The sequence below is a fragment of the Gymnodraco acuticeps genome, unplaced genomic scaffold (assembly GCF_902827175.1).
Source record: "Gymnodraco acuticeps unplaced genomic scaffold, fGymAcu1.1, whole genome shotgun sequence".
Lineage (NCBI taxonomy): Eukaryota > Metazoa > Chordata > Actinopteri > Perciformes > Bathydraconidae > Gymnodraco > Gymnodraco acuticeps.
In genome coordinates this window covers 2,529,848-2,547,316 of record NW_022990042.1, presented here as the reverse complement: position 1 = coordinate 2,547,316, position 17,469 = coordinate 2,529,848, and the positions used below count along the sequence as shown (strand labels likewise).

At 43.3% G+C, this 17,469-nt stretch overlaps 4 non-coding genes and 1 pseudogene across 4 annotated transcripts; all 5 read right to left on the bottom strand.

Annotated features, from left to right (window-relative positions):
* Positions 1 to 5,501: 5,501 nt before the first annotated feature.
* On the bottom strand, positions 5,502 to 9,605 carry LOC117545616 (annotated as a pseudogene).
* On the bottom strand, positions 7,048 to 7,230 carry LOC117545655. Its single transcript, XR_004568872.1, has one exon. It is a non-coding gene; the product is annotated as a small nucleolar RNA SNORA81 (small nucleolar RNA).
* On the bottom strand, positions 7,485 to 7,666 carry LOC117545654. The gene has a single exon (XR_004568871.1). It is a non-coding gene; the product is annotated as a small nucleolar RNA SNORA81 (small nucleolar RNA).
* LOC117545656 lies at positions 8,176 to 8,248 on the bottom strand. The gene has a single exon (XR_004568873.1). It is a non-coding gene; the product is annotated as a small nucleolar RNA SNORD2 (small nucleolar RNA).
* Positions 8,716 to 8,790, bottom strand: LOC117545657. Its single transcript, XR_004568874.1, has one exon. It is a non-coding gene; the product is annotated as a small nucleolar RNA SNORD2 (small nucleolar RNA).
* Positions 9,606 to 17,469: the final 7,864 nt, after the last annotated feature.

Genomic DNA, 17,469 nt, shown 5'->3' with positions numbered 1-17,469 from the left:
CTCAGGTTTGAAAATGACATTCCCAGAACAATTGACTATATCTTCACTTCTAAAAATGGTTAAATGCATAATCTTTTTTCTCAAAGCAATGATAAACCTGTGAGTTGGATGTAGAAAAAGTCAGAATCAATATAGATGTTTTTAAAGTAAATTCAGATTGAACATAGTAAAAAAATGTATAATGATAGTGTCCGTGCAAAAATAAACCATTACTTATTGTGAAAACCACCCTTGAATGATGGGATAGTAGACTAAAAGCTTTAGGAATCCAAACTATAAGATATAATAAGTACCCTGTATCAAGATTGATGCAAAACAAGTCACACCTTTTATATGATCATTATAGTTATACAAAATAAGAGAATAACAGGTATGACATCATTCCAACTCATACTATAGTTTAAAAAGGGAGTGATTTGTAAAATATGCATAAAGAAAAAGTAAATCTATTCAGTTCTGTTTCACATGGGTGTTGTTGAGATGTATCCATAGATTTAGTCCCTAATGTTGCTCTCAAAGTGCACCAGATTGATGCTTTTAACTTCAACATTTAAAAAAAAATCTTCCCGGGGAAGCATGCCCCCGGACCCCCCTAGAGGAGTTTAGGTCCCCCGCCCGCCCGCCCACATCCCCCGTCAAATTGTCCCACCCACATTGAGGATGCTTCCTACACCCATGCCTGAGACACAGTTTTGTGACTATTGTTGTGTTTTGTCCCCACAGGCAGGGGCATGGGGTTTAACAGGTTTTAAAGTATCCAATGTGTTAGTGATTTTTTATGTATTTTCCTTTAGAATGGCAGGAAATTAGTATTCAAATTTGTATTGAATTTTTGGTCCCCCCCAATGTTGACTCCATGAATACGGCCCTGATATATATATATATATATATATATAGCCTATTGCTCGCATAAAATCACCGGGGTTTTTTGCTTTGTATGTCGGGGGCGGGAGATTCATGTGATTGGTTGTTGGTCGCGTTGCCCGCAAAAAATCCCCAAGCTTTCAGACACGCCCAGCTCCAAGATTTTCAAGATTTTTTTAAAAGCTGGATGTACCGTTAGAGCGCGAGCGGCGCTGCGCAGCATTGTTTGTGTGGTTTCATTGTGCGGCACACCAAGAGCTAGACGCGCTGTTTATTTATCTTTGAAAGAAGCTTTCTTGTTTAGAAATAAGTAATGTCTTATAAAGAATCCATTTGATTTAGAAGCGTTAATAGTAAAGTCTTATTTTATTCATTGAATACCTCTATTAAAGGAAATAATAGTTTCTAGTTAATAATTCACTTGATTTGTCAACATTTCCAGAAAAAGTCAAGTTAAAAGAATCCGCTTTATTTACATGGTTACAAATTCTAAAATGTTCTCAAAGGTTTTTCACCTGCATAAAGTGGCTGCATAAAGTGAACTTGCCAATCAAAATAAAAAGTATTGAAAAGAAGGTGTCACTGGAGTGAAATCCTGTTCCCAAAGTCCGGTAGACGCCGCATCCCTTTCAAGTAGGGAATACACACAAAAAGCCCAGGAAACTTGACACTTATCTTATGTCCACTGCTTTAACCCTTCTCTTGCGTTAGGTCATACCCCCCTTCCCATGCTATTTTCGGTCAAAATTTACCGGTGTGTTTTGCACAGTGATATCTCTGGAACCCCTTATCCAATTTTGATGGTTGACATCTCATTTGAACAGTCAAAGCCAGTAGAATCAAGGGATGACAGACAGAATGACACCAGGGGTGAATTCTTTTTGGCAATAAGTTCAAAGATAGTGCTTATTTTACATTACTGTATATTATAAAAATGCTTGCCATGTAGGCTGTGTTTACTGGAGATGGAAATGATTTAGTTAGTGTTGTAGCTGAGATTCTTCCCGTTCCAATGATGTATGGGATGTATTGATTTGATACAAGCAAGCCAGTGTTTCATGTCATGGTCCGGACCCACCGGTGGGCCCATCAAGTTCAGCATTCACTGTGATGAATATAAAATAAGACGCTGATACTGTTTTCCTCAATGAACATTTATTGAAAGAGAAATATACCATAACCAAGCCCGCCTTAACCTGCCATCAGGCCCTGGGGCCTCCCTCATGTATCTGTCCGGTTGCCGTTAGCTCCCCTCCACGTAGCAAGTCCTCGTCATCCTCCCATCTCCTCCAACAGATAATGTCCCTCCTGTCTGTTCTTCCTCTCCCACTACTCCATCGCTATCAGAACCAGACGGCCTACTTGGCTCCGAGGCCCCGCGGCCGGCACCGCTGCCGCTCGGTACAGAACTCATCTGTCCTTCCTCCTCATCCTGGCCTACAGGTTTAAAATAACCTGTAAGCTTCGGCATGTTTTGTAATAGCTGCTTGTCTCGAAACTCCTTTTCCCTCAACAATTTCCTTTTCCGAGCGCCACTCTCAAACTTTTTCTTCTCCGACATTTTTTCCTAAACAACCTTCATCTGTCACTCAATCACTCGCAATTTGAATAAGTCACATGTGAAACATATTCTCATTCTGATTGGCTGTTAAGTGGTTCCCACTGACTGTTTCGGAGTCATCATTTTTGAGAAAAATCTCTGGAATCAATCCATCGATCTGATTGATTAGCGGAGCAAATTATCAAAATAGTATGGAGGGAAGATGTGTGTGTGTGTGTGTGTGTGTGTGTGTGTGTGTGTGTGTGTGTGTGTGTGTGTGTGTGTGTGTGTGTGTGTGTGTGTGTGTGTGTGTGTGTGTGTGTGTGTGTGTGTGTGTGTGTGTGTGTGTGTGTGTGTGTGTGTGTGTGTGTGTGTGTGTGTGTGTGTGTGTGTGTGTGTGTGTGTGTGTGTGTGTGTGTGTGTGTGTGTGTGTGTGTGTGTGTGTGTGTGTGTGTGTGTGTGTGTGTGTGTGTGTGTGTGTGTGTGTGTGTGTGTGTGACTCCGTTATCCGCTTGTATTTATGCCGTTACAAGCTTCAAAGTTCTGAATTTGCCGAAACAAGATTAATGTTCTGAAAGCCAAGACTTTGTTTATTTGAAATCAGATGAAAACAAACGGTAACGGACCCTGCCGTGTTATCTATGATTACTATACACCTTACATTAATAATTTCAGCCGGAGGGAGGGGGGGCGGCGGCGGCGCTGTGGAAGTGCAGGGTGGTGAGTGAGAGCTGTCATCTTCCCTTTACAAGCTTCACAAATGTATTTATTGTGTGATTTTGGAAATAAAAGTTTCATTTTTTATTTTATTTGTATTTGTTCATGATAGGCTATGATGAGTTGGAAATGGGGGACCCTGATGTAAACAAGACGAAAGTCTTTCTCTGGTCTGCATCCCCTTAACAATTGTATGTTTTGAGCTGTACTGTACTGTACCCAATATACAAGCTGTTAATAAACTTTTCAATCAATCAATCAATCAATCAGGCCCCCGATCTCCGTAGGCCCATGGGCTTCAGCCAGTGGCGTAACAAGGTTGTGATTGGCCCCGGTGCAAATATTGTTTTGGGCCCCCCCCCCCCCCATATCGCCCCAAACATAAGCGCACGCTGATGCGCTCACACACACACGGACTCCTTGTCCATACACAACCACTCAGAAGCGCCACATGTATAGGCTATCAACACCAGCCTGCCCTGGCCTCAGACCACCACAGCCTGACAACGGCACAGCGAACTAAGAAGAGGATTACACCTGTTTCCTTGATGTTTGTCTCTGGGGAATGGGCCGGTAGGCCTACATAGACCGATTGCTATAATATAGCTTTTGATCTTGGCGTCGGAGGTCTCAATAGCGACATAGAATCTCCTATCGGGTGGGGCTCTTGGACCACCACCGGGCACAGCCAAATCCAGCCTCTCCTCCTGGCTGGCTGGAGAAGAAGGTTGCACAGCCACGGCCACGGATACAAGCTGTATGCGTGGCCGTGGCTGTGCAACCTTACGGACTTATGGCGCTAGATAGCAAGGATGTTGGTGAGCTATCGTTAGCCTCCGGCTCCGGTTTCCGCTGCACGTCAACATTGCTAACGTTAGCGCTCGATTTCGAGGACGATGTATGACGGTCTAATTTTGTCAGTTTAGTTGTTACATCTCCTTGTTCTCTCTTGTCCTTTCTCTTTTGAGCGCTGCTCTTGTGCTTTGGTTTGCTGTACATTATAGATGCAAGCTATTACATTTTTATAATGCTACAGTACAGTACAGGTTGATTAAACGGTTCGCTCGTCACGCAAGGTATCACATGACATGAAAGGGAGCAGGGTCATTGGACAGACAAATTACAAATTAATTTAGGTTGCTTGGTTACTTTGAAGACTGCGTGAACCGGTCAATGCCATTGGGGCCCCCAAAAAAAAACTTTTTAAAAATGGGCCCCTTGCCGGCTCGGGGCCCTGGTGCGTTGCACCGGCTGCACCGTCGATAGTTACGCCACTAGCTTCAGCCCAGGTCAGCCCGTGCATTAAGGCGGCCCTACAGAACATGTGTGTGTGTGTGTGTGTGTGTGTGTTCACGCATATAGTTGGCAATGCAAAATTATGGAATGTCACCTCAGGCTCCTCTCCCTCAGGTGCCTCTTCCTGGTCTGTTGTAGGCTCATAATCTGGATCGCTGTTGTCTTCCATTTCTGAGACATCTTCCTCTATCTCCTCTTCATCTGGTTCAATCTCGTCTTCATCTGGTTAAAAAATGTGTCCAGAGCCCCTCGTACAGAAAATCGCCTAATCGGTCGCCTGCTCATTGTGTCAATGAGTCAAATGTGAGCAAGGCACAAATATAACTGCTTGAGAGCCAGTAAGGGAGGCGCATTTAGCACGAGAAAGTGAGACGTTTGTGTTTCTCGAGGCGCACAGAGCTCGCACCTGTGAGAAAGGGAGAAGTTCCCCGTGTGTGTGTGTATATAGATGTTTTCCATCTGCAGGATGAACATAATACACTCATACCCATTCATTTTCTATGGCGGTCAAATCTGACAGAAAACGTCAAGGGTGTTTCACTGTTGAATAAATCACTCAAAATGCAATGCAAGTGGTGATTATCAAGTGTATATGTTCAGAGGCCTAGTGTGGAGGATAAGGTATTGAGGCAATTGGATGAAAAACACCAGATATGATTCAAATAAAAGTCATTCGGTCACTTTTGACCGGAAACGCAAGAGAAGGGTTAAATTGCGCAATTTAAATAAACGTAAAGGTACAGAAAGACGACTCACAGAAGTGTGAGAATGGGAAGTTATGAGATTCAAATCGAAGATTTTATGTCATATTTTCCATGTTAAATATACAGAAACATTGCTATGCATGTTTTTTTACTGTAGTGAAAGCCTTTTTATCCCGTCACTATATTTCACTGCTGCTTGTCAGTAGGTGGCACTGTTTCCCAAGTATTGCACAACTGTAAACAGGCCATGATGCTTCAACCAAAATGCCATGTTTATACAATTCATGGAGACTTTTGAGGTCTATTACATGAAGACTTCTACGCAACAGGTTCACTTCAATACAACTCTCCTTTCAATTAAAACTGCATGACAGACCAAGCAAATATAACAGCAATTTTATTAAGGCATTCATACAATTCTGTAGAGGGAAATCTGAAGAGCAGTAGCAATGTACTCTGGTGAGGGTGACCAGTGAGGAAATCTGATAGAGCAAGTGGGATAAAAAAAAAAAATATTTGGTACATTTAAATAAACATTCACAGAATATAAGAGCAAGTGAATATACATTAAAACATAAGTGCCTCTATAAAGCAAACCCACCGAACATATGTTAGCATAACATAATTTGCAGACTTTATACAGCACTTATACCTGTTAGTCCACAAGTAAGTTACTAAATGGTGGAGAACATCTAATACACACATCTTAAATGAACATGGGAAGAAATGCCTGATAAGAACCTCTATAGAACCCATGGCTTTGTAGCTCCGACCAGTCAACTGTCGAGGTTAGAATCTACAACTGTCCGAGAGACCACCATAGAAGTCGCCTCGCTTTTAACACAAACAATTCTGAGCCAAAGTTTATCATTTGAGAATTGTTCCCCCCACCCTCGAATAATATAAGCACAATGCAAGTGGACGATCGCTATCACTGCATTCAAAAAATAATAATCTCAGTGCTCAAATCAGGTCGGCCACATTCATGGGCATCTCCTCCACGGTAGTATTGTAAACCGTCTCGATATCTCGGAGAATCCTCGTGTCTTCCTCTGTGACAAAGTTGATGGCAACTCCTTTTCTGTCAAAACGACCACCGCTTCCAATTCTGAAAAAGAAAAAAGTAAAGACGAGTTAGAATCACAGGAGAGGGTGACGGTATAGATAACATATGTGATGAAACTCACCTATGGATGTAGTTCTCTCGGTTTGTAGGGAGGTCATAATTAATGACCAGGGACACCTGCTGGACGTCAATGCCACGAGCCTGAGAAAAAGAGGGCATTTCCACATTACATTCAAGACTAAAGCAGGACATGGATAGTACATCGTGCGTGTTAATGTCGCTCGTTTATAAGTAACAGCATTCTACAAGCGGAGAATCCATTGTGGAGAACGAGCACTAATCTTCCAAAAGTTTTGACTGCTTGGCCATTTTAGGACTGTTGCAGGTTTGACACCATTTGGGCTTTCTTACATTTCAATGTTCACCGTTACATAAGACTTTACACTCACCAGAAGATCAGTAGTGATCAACACTCTGCTTGAGCCAGACCTGAACGCTCTCATGACATCCCGCTCCTTTTGGTCCATATCACCATGCTGCAAAAAAATATGTATTCAAGTTAGAACACTCTGCAGCCTTGCTACCAGTTGATCCAACAAAGATGCCCAGCAGGCAGAGAACCCAGCGTACCAGAGCAGAGACAGTGAAGTCTCTAGCATGCATCTTCTCAGTCAGTCCACTTTTCTCCTGGTGTTCAGGAAAATGACCGCCTGGGTGATGGTCAGGTTGTCATACAGATCACACAGGGTGTCCAGCTTCCACTCCTGGAAACAGCCAGGAAAATAGCCACATTATTTTTTGTCAACTGAACAAAGTAACAGGTCGTAATGCCCACTAATCTTTATGGAACTGAGCAGCTAATGTGTAGCACAGGATCTTGAGACAAAGGGGACTGGACATTAAGAAAGAGGTCCCCCAGAGACTCAATTGCGACACCATGCCTTTATTGTCCTTCCCTGGTGTACCACTGCTTACACGGCCACATGAGCTAAACCCGAAGGCTTGGCTCCTGCAGTTTGAGCAGGGTGCTTTTAGAGAAGGGGCCATTTCATAGTCAGAACAGTGTAATTTTGAAGATGATAACCCACCTCTCGCTCCACATTTATGTAGAACTGCTTGAGACCCTCGAGGGTAAGTTCTTCTTTCTTCACCAGGATGCAAACTTTTTGGTCACCTCCAACACCTCTGCTGGCAGAGAGCAGGACCACCTGTAGGAGACAACATGTTACCAAAAGATCAAAAATACTGAGCCGAGTAGAGACAGCGTTGCAGAAGTTAAACATTTAAATGCGGAACTAAGTGTGGCACTGCACCTTGAGACAGAGGCCACTGAACATTAAGAAAGAGGTTCCACCACATCTCATTTTCAGTACAGTGGCTAACAATCTTCTTCCACGCAATACTCTGCTAGCATTATTGCATGAAACAGATTAAATCTGGATCACACAATTATAGCAGTGTTCTGTTAATGCAGAAGGTATCAATATTTTCAGTATTGTACTTTAAGTCAAAGGATTCTTACTTGAATGTTTGTGCTCTGCTTCTGGAAGATCTCGTAGATCTCGTAGATCTGGTCTTTGAACCCTCGGCATCTCCTCATCTTCATCCAGAACAAACATCTTGATGCATTTTGCAACTGCACAGACATTTTTTATTTTTAAAATGAGCATTTAGTTATGAAACATTTTGCGCATACTGTGTTGACCAGGAGTGAACTTACAGAGGTAGCAAGCATGTGGAATACGCGACCCGGTGTGCCCACCACGATGTGAGGACACCCCGCCTGCAGCTTCTGGATCTCAGTACGGAGATTGTCCCACCGATGCATGCATGACAGGCTGCACCCATGTAGCCACCCAGAGCCAGAATGACTTTCTGGATCCATTAAGAGACGGAAGCAAAACAAAAAAAGACACAACATCTTGTCAGGATAATGTGTAGATCAGATGGCACATGACAATTTCAACAATGTGTGGAAGAACTGTACATAGTGATCAGTAAAGTTAAAGACATCTCCATTGCATTGTCAGTCCCGAAAGATGGTAAAGCATCATTTCACCCAGTTTTCCACAGCAACATAAAAATATTGAAACCACAATCAATTCAAATAGCAGCCAGATTTTAGACCGATGCAGCCATGCAGAGATGCAGAGACTACACCAATCTGAGGAGGATACTGTGCGTCACAATTTTTAAAGCTTTGAAAACGAAAAAGAAAGTACCTTGGGTATTGAATCAGTGTCCTCAATATGCTGTGTATAGGATCTGAGATACTGTGGAGGTCACTGTGACCTCAGAAACACATGTCTGCTGAGCCAGCTCTCTGGTGGGAGCCGGCACCAGAGCCTGAGCCTCCTTCAGCTCAATGTCCAGTTGCTGCAAGATAGAGATGGCAAACGTGGCCGTCTTGCCAGTGCCCGACTAACAATGACATCATAGCCTGATGGCAAGGGGACAAATGTTACTAACAGTAAGAAAAACATTTTACAATTCAAAAGAATGAACTATAACTATCAAGTTTCAGTATTGAGTGATCAGTAAGGTAAAATAAATATCCCCATAATTTGGTAAGTCCCGAAAGATGGTAAAGCATCATTTCACTCAACATGAATAGACTATTTGTTTAACAGTTTAATATGTTTTTGTACCTTTGATGCAAGGCATGATTGCCCTTTGTTGAATAGCAGATGGCTTCTCAAAACCATATATTCCCCTGAGAAGGGTCTCCTTCAGGTTCATATCATCAAAGTTGTCTGTAATCTCATTCCAGTTGCTCTGAAGTAAAGAAACAAAGTTTGTATAAGTCAGGATACAAATGTGTGGCTAAATCTGCAAAAAGACAATGTATGTTGTCATGCACTTACCTGATGACACCCTCAGGCTCCATTCCACCTGGTCCCCCATGGTCTCTCTCTCTTGAGCTTTATACGAAAAAAGGTAATTCAACATTTAGTCAATTTAAATTATAAATATGAACAGTGTCTTGGGGAGAGAGTACTTAACTGGTTACTACAACGTGCCATCCCTACCACGTGTCATATCAAGTCACTAGTTGTTTTTTTAAATCGACTTATGTTAATTGTAAGCTATATTGAAAATAAAAACTACTTCAGGTTTTACAGTAATATACAGGGTTACGCCCAAAGAGTCCGATTACAGAGCGTTGGGCTTGCCTGGGCGCACGTGACATCCCACGAGGGCTTAATTAACTGAGTCTCTGAATCTTCCCGCTAACGGACCATCGATACATGAACTGCTCCCCCGCCCGCTGTCTTTAAAATAAATTATCGTATGAAATACATAGAGCAAGATGTCGGACAGTTGGGCCTGTGGTGCCGAAGGGGGCTTCTCCTGCCTCAGAACAAGGCCGAGCTGTAGCCTGGCCTGACGGGCCCTGTGACTTCAAACCACCGGCCATGACGGAAGAAAGTTTTTTAAAAGAATGCAACTCGGTTTTTATGAATGTCATAAGGAATAAGCTATATACAGTAGCCTACAAGGTTTTACATGGCTAGTAACGGCAATTTGTATCAGTTAGCTGGACAGCTAATTATTAGCATCGTCCTCAGCGCTTGAGGCCTAACCACATATGTAAAAAGGCCTAACTATCAAGGTAATATATAATTAGGAATATACAGAGAGCACCCCACCATAGCACGCTTAAGTGCACCTAAGCATCTATTATTGTTCTAAAATGAAGACCGAATAAATGTTTTATACCTGTTGTAATCAGCAGCATCACTAGACACGATCCGTTCCCAACTGCAGCATGCGACTGGAAAGATCGCTGATGACGATGCAAACTGTATTTATACAGCCGAACTATTTTTCACTGATTAACTTAACATGCTCAGTTTCGTTGACTATGCACTCTCAGTTGACTGACTTAATGTTTGCATAACATACATTGCATTTACCATCTGCTATGTGCACATTTCTCTTCAATAACCGATACAAAATGTTAACATTAATCCAATCTATATTTTTCTGCGGAAGGATATTGCAGTAACAAGTAGTGCTTGGGCTGCTACAGTGTCTCTGATAGGACAAAAAACCCTGAGTTTGACATTTTCGTGCTCCATTTCTGGAAAAGAGGTTCGTGTGAGGTCGGTGCAAGATGAGCTCATGAAAAAATAGCTTGAATGTAATATAGTAGTAAGAAAAGTAACGGAGGCTATGAAACTCCATCATCTCCATCATCATGAAACATATTTTAACAGGCAGGGAGTTTATAGGGGTATTCGCAACAGTGAATGTTTTACATTATATATTCTTACATGAGGCTATTATATATTTAACTTAGACACATTTGTGGTATATTAGAAATCAGTTAACCATAGCTGTTCGGCTCAATTTGTTTTCCATTTCTGCAGGTTAATGTTGGAGAGAGGTTTTAAAGGTCCCATGTCATGCTTTTCCGGTTATTACCCGTCCCCTTGTGTGTTATGAAGATTTTGATGCATGTAAACGGTCTGCGAAGTCACAAACCCTCAAAGTACACCCTGTAGCGCAGGGGTATTCAACTAAAATTCAACGAGGTCCAGTTAGAGAAAATCTCCCCATGCAAAGGTCCGGAACATCAAAATGTCTAACTTGCTTCATGAATTAGTGTGATATATATTGAAGTGACCTGTAGCTTTATCAACGTCTGCATATACTGTAATCAACAACTGACTGCCAAATAAAGAAAGTACAATTCAAAAACAACAATATTTATAGTCAATGAACATTGAACTATAGATAAATACTGTGGATATGTGTAATGTTCCTCTCGGGCTGCATTTAAAAATAAAATAGAGAAAATATATAAAATAGCTTTTGAAAATATGAGCTTGAGTTTCCCTTTTTCTTTGTTAACCGTTTCACATCATGGCTTAACAGTTTCAGACGATTATAGAACAATATCAGTCTTTACACATCATAACAATTGAACAGTTTTAAAGTTTCTCTTTCTTTCCCTCTTATATTGCAGTCCCTCACTCACTTTGTTTTATTCAGTGCGAGAATTGAGCTGGGGCTTGTCCTGCCAGGAGTTTGTAAATCTGGGCTGACATGTAGTCAGGGCCATTCTCATACACATGCAGGTGCTCATTGGTTACAGTGATGCAAACACAGGTATGGTGAAAAAAGAGAATTATTCGAAGCAGAAAAAAAACAGCGTAATATACCATCTGACAAAGGCCTGTGCTATAATGCTTCAATTAACTGGCTATTCGTTATAATATACTCAGATCAATAGGAGACAGAGATGTTAAGTTATAAATCAAGGGTTTTTATTATTATTTACAGCAGGGGTGGGGAACATTTTTCCTTTCAATTTTTACAACATCCTCCGAGGGTCGTACAAATAATTGAACTCAACCTCTGCTTAAAAAAACTAAAATCACAGCCCATTCATTTCGCCTTTCTTTCATGCTGTGCAAAGAAAAAGAAACCAATCCAGATATCTCACCATGACTCACGTATGCATGCATGTGCACGGTGTGACCACCAAAACAGAAAGATATGGACACAAGATGTGTGGAAATGTATTTAGTATCCTATCCATGTGAACATGATTTAAGTGTGGGACCTAACCTCCTCTAGGGGGGTCCGGGGGCATGTTCCCCTAGGAAGATTTTTTTTTAAATATTGAAGTTCAAAGCATCAATCTGGTGCACTTTAAGAGCAACATGAAGAGATCTATGGATACATCTTTCAACACCCATATGAAACAGAACTGTAAGCAGATTTTTCTTTTTGGATATTTTACAAATCACTCGCCTTTTAAACTCTATTCTTGTTGTTTTTAACAACTTTTTTGTTACTGTCATATAGTATTTTATACCTGTTTTTCATTTAGTCTCATTAATAACTATAATGATCATATCAAGGTGTGCCTTAACCTCACTGAGCTGAGGTTATTTGAGCCTCTCAGGAGAGAGCTCTCTTCCACCGGTTGTAGAAAAGCTCTTTAAATTCGTTAGCATAGCTAGCTAACCAGATGCTAATAACAACAGATCGCCACTGTGCTCATGCCCGGCGCCATGGGAGGGCCAGGCCCTCCCATTTGACATTCTTGCCCTCCCCCAATAAACACGATTTTTATTATTTATAAAAATAAAAAAATATTTTTTTTAATTTGTTTTGTTATAAATAAGCTGTGAACTTTTATGCTACGATGTATGTGATGTCAGATAGTAACTAAAAAAAAATCGCAGGCTACGTCAAATAAATTCATGTGTCTGTTTTGTAATTCGTCCACATTTAGACCAATCACAGCGTCACACTCTGCCGCCTATTCTGGATTTGTTTATTGTGCATTCAGTAGACTCCCATTTCTGTTTGAATTACACAATGGACATAAGAAATTGGCTCAAAAGGTCTAAGGATTTATTAAAAACGAAATAGCGATGAAAGAGCTGCAGCCGATGGTGCTGCTGGCGACCCTGCACCTGCCGTTGCAGCAGCATGCCTTAATGTCACAAGCTTGACCTCGGCAAACCCCGGGGCTTGACTCATCAAGGCGGCCGCCACCAACGCTTTCCTCCGAGGCACAGCTTCTTGTGCCCCTACCATCACCACCTGCGTTGCCACCCTGTACCATACCCGCCAGCATCCTCCTCCTACTCCGTGCCGGTGCCTACGCTACCTTGCAGCACATCAACAGGTACTATTGGGCCAGCAACCGCTCAAAGACCAACAGCCCCAGATGATATTGGGGTTAATAAACCCAACAGGTGAAACTGGATCGTTTTCCAGGGAGATTGTTTTCAGGAAAGAAGCGCATGGTACAACAACAGACCATGGCTTGAAGATTCGTTAAAAGCAGACGCAGCCTTTTGTTTCCCCTGTAGACAGTTTAAAGTAAATACATCTTCTTCTAATGCGGCTTTTACTGTCAAAGGTTTTTGCGACTGGAAACACGCATTACAGACTGATAAAGGACTGCTAAGGCATGCCGCATCAAAAGAACACATTTCATGTGAGAGTGTGTGGAAAGAGAGACAGATAAGCGAGGAAACAAATAAGGAAATTAGTACTTTGGTGCAGATCAGCTGGCACGGAACCGTTATTACGCGTCAGCTGTCGTTGATATTATAGCTTTTTTAGCTGTCAACCAACTCCCTCTCAGAGGTGACCACGGTTCACTCCACAGCATGTCCGAGTCAGGCAGTGGGCTCTTCCTATCGCTGTTTGAGTATACGCTGCAGTACAAAGATGCAGAGTTGGCCAAAATAATGGAAAGCATTCCCCACACAGCAACATACACCTCTCACGACATGCGCAATGCCATAATAGAGCTAACAGCAGTTCATCGTCTCCGTCTATTTCTCTCCAAGTGCAGCGATGAGGAAGCTGCCATCCTTAACCAGTGTGTCTTGATCGTGATTTACCAGTGTCTGTGCTGCCACGCACACAATGTTTCAAAAGTGGTTTCTATGTTGCCCTTTATTTGTGTATGTATTTGCGATACGTGTGCGTCTTTGCGCAATGTAGTTGGCCTTGCTGTTTGATATTGTGCCGCAGGCCCGCAGCACGTGACGGTGTTGTGCCCTCCCATGAAAATAATATGCCCTCCCTTTAGATTTGTTCTGGCGCCGGGTCTGACTGTGCTTACAACTAAAGACACAGCCACGCAAACACTGCGGCATGTGTACGGCTCCTTATGGGTACTGCAATATTTGAAGGGCTGGAGTGGCGTTCCGGTGCTCTCTGTCAGAACTCCTTTCAGACGAGACATATAGGCTACCAAGTGAAGACACGTTACGCTCGTGTTGTGTTCAAGGAACCTGTCCATGGCCAAGAAAAACAGGTACTCGCTTGTTTAATTTTTTTTGCGGTCTAGATTTCTTCTTCTTTTTTGAAGTGAGAAGTTGTCCGTCAGTCAGACTGACGGACGGACTCCCCACCCCCAAAACGAAAACTCTTCAGTTCTCCTCGAATTACACAAGTCACCCAAATCGGCGTTAAAAAAGCGGGAGGTGCCGAAAAATCCCCTATTAATGTATTGATTATAGCTCCGGGTCCGTATAGGTCGGCGTCTGGGTCCGCACCGCGGTCCGCCTGTTGCCGACCCCTGCGAGTTAAACTCTAACACAGAAAAGACCTGTCTATGCTGCCCCAGAAAGCCTCGTTGGAGATTTCTCTTTTTCCATTGTGTTCTTCCTGGGTACAGTGACGTGCCCATACCCAAATGGACCCATTGGTCCAAATGGACCAATCCGTGGAGCTCCTCACACACACCCTGGGTGTTGCTCAATGTCGAAGAAGGCTGCTCCAGACCCACTATTTCAAGCATACTACGTCATCGAGTGCCGCCGAAGGACTGTTCCAATGTCCAGCATACTTGGGCTGCATCTCAGGTCGATTAAATGGAGTCCTTGCGTCACTCACTTGCGTTGTTTCCCTGCGCTTAGTCCCTCCCACAAGGGAAGCATGGAGAGATGCAAGGAAACCACGAGAAGCAGGGCAATAGAGGTTTCTCAAAACTCTAATTTCTCCTCCTCGACTCCTATCCTCGAGACTTAGTCCCGCCCACAGGAGATGCGAGCGGAGGACTGAGGAGGGGAACCGAGGAGAGAGGAGGGGAAATTAGAGTATTGAGAAACCTCTAATGAGTTTTAAGAGCAATGAGACGTCCTTTCCTCCGGAGCGTCACGTGAAGCGATGTCCGTTTGTGATGACGCTGAACAGCTGTTCGTCTGACAGCAGCCAGCTGGTTATGGCTAGAAAGGATCCGTCTTGTGTAAATATGACATCACGTTCTCGTTGTAACTCTCGTTGTAATCGGAGCGGCTCGGAAACACATCTACAGCAGTAACATGCAACATACACATTAATGCAGCAGCAATATTAATAGAGAAACATCAGATATAATAGTAAAACACTGAAAGGGAACATTTTATTGCACCAGGAGCTATCTTGGGACTTTTACTGCGACAACGTTGACTTGCCTGTGAATAAAAAATAAACCATAGTGTTGGTGATCTACGAGTATCTGAGGATTTCATCGGAGGATGGTCTGGTAGTTCCTCCATTATCGCTCCTCCATTATCGCTCCTCGATCCTCGATCCTCCGGCAGAAATAAGCGCCATGGGACGCTACTCAAGATGGCGCAGACAAATCAACTTCCGGTGATACAGAGGAGCGAGGACATGAAAATAACCGACTTGAGATGCAGCCTTGGAATTCTACCGAGGCCGGCGTACTTCGTAGCGAGAACTTTCGAGGCTGCACATGTGTAGACTCCGCAGTATTAAAATCCCCACAATGCTTTGCGGACGGACCAATTTCCAAATCTTTGGCGGAAATAGCGCTCCATCTAAGGCGGGGCCTCTCATATGACGCACACCTGTTAGCCTGTTCCACAATTCTTTGTTATCCGAGGCTAGGAAGGATTCTTGCCTCGCTTCTGAAGCAATTGACTCGGAAGACATGTGCTACCAAGCAAGCGTCCTCGTCCTCGACATTGAGAAACACCCACACTCTCTCAGCGGCGAAACTGTGACGCACTGGGGGTGGGGGGGGATGCTAGTGGAGCCCATGGATGTATAATAAGAACTAGATACAGCGTCGGAGGCGGGGTCTCGTTCTTTCCTATGAGAGCTGCAGAGAGCCGAAGTCCCTCCCTTTCCGGTGGACCTCCATGGGACCTTATTTCGGAAAAAGTATGTATTGAAGTCAATGGCGAGAGAAAGATTATCTTTCGATCCCGTTTGAATTGTACCACGAATTACACATGATGTTTGTCAATTTAAAAGATAATTTTGCAAGTCAAAAGAATAAAACTGTGAAGTAACCCTTTTTTTTGCGTGAAACCGCTCAATGAACTACATCTCCCGTCTCGCACCACACACCAAGACGGCCGTCACGTTAGCACATTTCACTTCTTGCTTTCAGAATGAGGCGAAAAGTATTAAACGAGGAGAAAATCTCTACAAGTCTGCATGTTGAGAGCTGCAAATACACAAAAGGGGAGTTAGTCGGTTCCGTAAGAGTCAGCATGCGGGACCGGGATTCTGGGATTTGTAGTCTTTCTAGTTGCATATTTTTCATAGTCTTATATTTCAACAGTTTTACGACAAACTGTGACTTTTTTTACATGGAAATAGTTTTTTAAGATTGACAAACATCATATGTGTAATTCATGGCACAATTAAAACGGGATCGAAAGATAAGTTGTCTCTCTCCATTGACTTCAATACATACTTTTTCCGAAATAAGGTCCCATGGAGGTCCCCGGAAGGGGCGGGACTTCGCCTCTCTATTGGTGCATGAGGACAAAATGGCCCAACTTTTGAGAGAGCGAAATGTCACAGATTACCCATCATGCATAGCTGTCAGAGCAGAAGAACCCGTATGTGCGCTCACAGAGCATGCGCCCCTTAAGCCCCGCCCCCCGAGCTCCCACTCTCGGCTCAGTAGAATGAATGGAGACAGAAAATAAATCTAGATTCGGCTTTTAGTGTATTTTACGGACCGAATGATTCTAATAAGGGCTATAAAATAGTTCATACTGGGTAATTTATTTAGTTTAAAAAAAAAGTATCCGCTGATTTACAGACGTCTCTTTCCCAATGTTAGTCAATGGGGAAAAGTATTTCTGGGCCCAGTGACGTCACGGACTGATACGGAAATTGTAGTACCGCCGTTTGGACACAACGAATATTTTCATCAGAGTCCGGCGCACCTCCTGGGGGCTTGGTGGAGCCTCGCAGTGGCAAAACTGTGGCGCGCTTACGCAGCGTCCACACGGCGGCGTGCGTGTCTGAAACTCGACCAACAACCAATCACATGAATCTCCCGCCCCGGACACACAAGCACAAGATTGGCTGACGCTTCCGTCGAAGCTTAAAAAGTAGAACATTACTCTACTTTTGAAGCGAGCAACGCGAGCAAAGCGAAGCGACGGAACCACAATGCAGTTCGGCAAAGCATGACGTCACCCCATTCAAAGTGAATGGGCAGAAGCGTTGAAGCTTCAACGCATGCCGCCGTGTGGAAGGGCCGTTACACTGTAGGTGCCCCGCTTGGGGGGTGCGGGTGCTAGTGGAGCCTCGCAGATGGGGGTGCTGCAGCCCCCTCAGCACCCCCCCCCCCCCTTCCCGCGTCCATTCGCGATGTTTCGCAGATCCCACGCAGCAAGCAGGAAATGAACCCAGTGTTTGCTTTATGTTAAACCATAGCTTGGTGTCAATTGTGTTTCAGGTTTTTTTATTTCAGAAGTGGCTAAAATGTAGGAAGTGTGTTTAGCTATTTATTATTTTTTATTGGGAGGGTTTCCATTTAGTTAATATGC